Source organism: Amyelois transitella, chromosome 9 (genome assembly GCF_032362555.1).
Source record: "Amyelois transitella isolate CPQ chromosome 9, ilAmyTran1.1, whole genome shotgun sequence".
NCBI classification, from domain to species: domain Eukaryota; kingdom Metazoa; phylum Arthropoda; class Insecta; order Lepidoptera; family Pyralidae; genus Amyelois; species Amyelois transitella.
Genome location: NC_083512.1, coordinates 11,737,160 through 11,740,098, shown reverse-complemented (window position 1 = coordinate 11,740,098; position 2,939 = coordinate 11,737,160). Strand labels below are relative to the sequence as shown.

Genomic DNA, 2,939 nt, shown 5'->3' with positions numbered 1-2,939 from the left:
TGAACGTGGCCTATCAGTGAGTTTACAAGACTGTTGGGTCTGTCTACCCCGCAAGGGACATAGACGTGATTATATGTATGTATGTATTATGCAATCCGCGGTACATACATGAGCATATCCAAATTTCTTACATCCAATAGTCAGGTGAACTCGCCACTTATGCTAAGTGACTGCTTGCCGTGGTCACCATTACTACTGGCATAAAGTTTACGATATACGACCACTGTTGCTACGAGGAAGTAAAATAAATCATAGAGTTCATAAACAACGAACGAATCGAGGGGTTCTTAATGTTCTTACTCCTGTTATAGCATAATTTTATGCAGAAAACTATAACTTGTGCGGTGTGGTTCCCGGCACCGTTATAAAATTGTTTTTATAAAAAAATATAAAAAACTCTTTTCTATGGATGTCGTAAAAGGCGACTAAGGGATAGGCTTATCAACTTGGGATTGTTCTTATAGGCGCTGGGCTAGCAACCTGTCACTATTTGAATCTCAATTCTATCATTAAGCCAAATAGCTGAACGTGGTCATTCAGTCTTTTTAAGCCTGTTGACTTTGTCTACCCCGCAAGGGATATAGAAGATATTAAATTCACATAACATTATTCAAGACTCCATACTCAGCCAAATAGTATGCAACACAAGTGCGAGGTAAGTTGAATCTCCCGGGCACAGCGGTTACTTGTGCTAACTCAATTAAACACGACAGGTCGGCGCGAGAAATGTAGCAAGACTAGCAAGGGGTTCAGGTTCAAACTGTAAGAGAAAGCGATTTTTCTTACACACAACATGAGAATCATTGCTTGTTTGTTTCCGATATCTGCAGAGAAAGAATACACAATTAAGGCATACGTAAAATTCTTTATAAATTGTTTGTAATGTATATAATTTGCCGTATGCATGTGCGCTTTATCGCATCACCAACTTAAAGTTTTTCTGCTCAGCTGGTAGACTGGTAGAGAATGCCAAACGGCATGAAGTCAGCCTTTTGTACATTTATTATGCATTAAAGTTTTGAATAAATAAAGTAGACTTTGGTACTTGAAGATGTATAATTGACGCTGAGAGATATATAAATCGCTCCTTTTTATACTTAACACTTTTTTTCTCACTTCAAAATACAGATTTTTTACAAATCATAGCTTCTGAAATCACTAGAAAATAAAATAAATAGAAACTCGCGTATAATTAGAGCGAACAAATAAATTATATCTTGATATATTATTCAATTGGACAGTACTCAAGTTATGTATGTAATGTAGATAATGTATGTAATGTACGTAATGTATGTATGTATATATATTCTATATGTAGGTTATATAAAATATGTTACAATTGTCACCTTTAAGTATGGGGATAAAAACATATTTAAGAGCAAATTTTGCACGATTTAAAATTTTACGTACGCATCGCATCTTGCTCATCATCAGGCAGACCGCTCAAACTTTCAATAATACAAAATGGTGCCCCATTGAAACCGTGTAAGTTTTTGACTTGTACCACCCACGCGTCCGCCGTGTGGTCGCCGTAACTCATAGCACCTCGCCGACTGCATTGATATATTGCTAGTTGCTACACCTTACTCCGCTTAACTTAGCATTTCAGGTTTCAATTCGTACCTATATAAGTACATTCACAACTAATTAAACTTGGATGTACTAATTGAAAATTAAAGTTAAAAGGCAATTCTTTTTTATGAATAACTAGCTGCGCCCGCGACTTCGTCCGCGTGGAATAGTTATTTTGGGCATCATTGAAGCCCTCAAGGATTTATAATTTTCCCCGTTTTTTTTTCACATTTTTCATTATTTGTTTGCTCAAAATTAACTTCTTTATATTAGTGAAACCAAAATGCGACTGTATCTTCATTTTATTAAGTCATCATTATTTTAAAAATTGAAAACAAAAATGTTAAAAAACAGATGTTTCCGCCCGGGATCGAACCGGGGGCCTTCTGCGTGTTAGGCAGATGTGATAACCGCTACACCACGGAAACCGATGGTAGCGCTGACGAAAATGTCGACTACTTTCGTGAGCGTACGTGACCTAGATTACGGCCTTGTTGGCAGCGAAAGCCGGTAATAAAGATTACGAGACAATCTATAGTCGATTACGTAGTTAGAATAACCGTATCAATTATGGTTCAATAATATGTAGGTAATGTTTGAATGACTCATACGCAGATTGTGACAATAGGAGTATTTTGAATAAATGGTAAGTTGATCTCTGACACTGTCATCTATAAAGTGTACCTATACATGGAGTTGATGTTATTGAAGAATATGCTGCAGCGCAGTTTGTTACACTTCTTCTGACGCTTTGGAGGTGACAGTAAATTTCTTCTTCCTCCTGGCTTAAGTCCCGGTTGAATCCTCATCACTCTGAAAAGGATCCCGGGGTATGCCTTTGACCATGGATTCTGGATTGGGAGAATCAAGTTTTTACACGAAGCGACTCCCATCTGACCTCCGCAACATTTGCAGGTAAACCTAACCTGTATTGGATCCATGGTTACACATTTAGTTGCCTGAACGTGTAGGTTGTTTTCCCTCACCTTAATAGCATCGGTTAGTATTCAAACTAATGTACATAACTTCTAAAATAGTCATTGATAAAAAATTATTTGTCAATAATATATAATATTTATCGTATCTTTTCCGATAGCAATGTGAATCACCTTTCCCTAAAGTACTCACACACACACTCAAACAACTCAAGAACTATCCAAAGTTAGCCCTTAGCGTTCATTTACGACATCATCAGCCCTCATTTACGGCAGGTCTGTCCACGGGGGTATTGATTGATATGTTTTTATGGTTCTGTCTATCGCCCAAACTTTGGTAATGTCGAGGCCTGCGCTTAATTCGTCATTTATTTCCGAGTAAAATGAGGCTATAAAAAGTTTGCTAAAGGCATATTTTTAGTTCGAATGAGT

General features: G+C 37.2%; 1 non-coding gene across 1 annotated transcript; it reads right to left on the bottom strand.

Moving 5' to 3' along the window:
- Positions 1-1,927: 1,927 nt before the first annotated feature.
- Positions 1,928-2,000, bottom strand: Trnav-aac (transfer RNA valine (anticodon AAC)). Its single transcript has one exon. It is a non-coding gene; the product is annotated as a tRNA-Val (tRNA).
- Between the last annotated feature and the right edge of the window lie 939 nt (positions 2,001-2,939).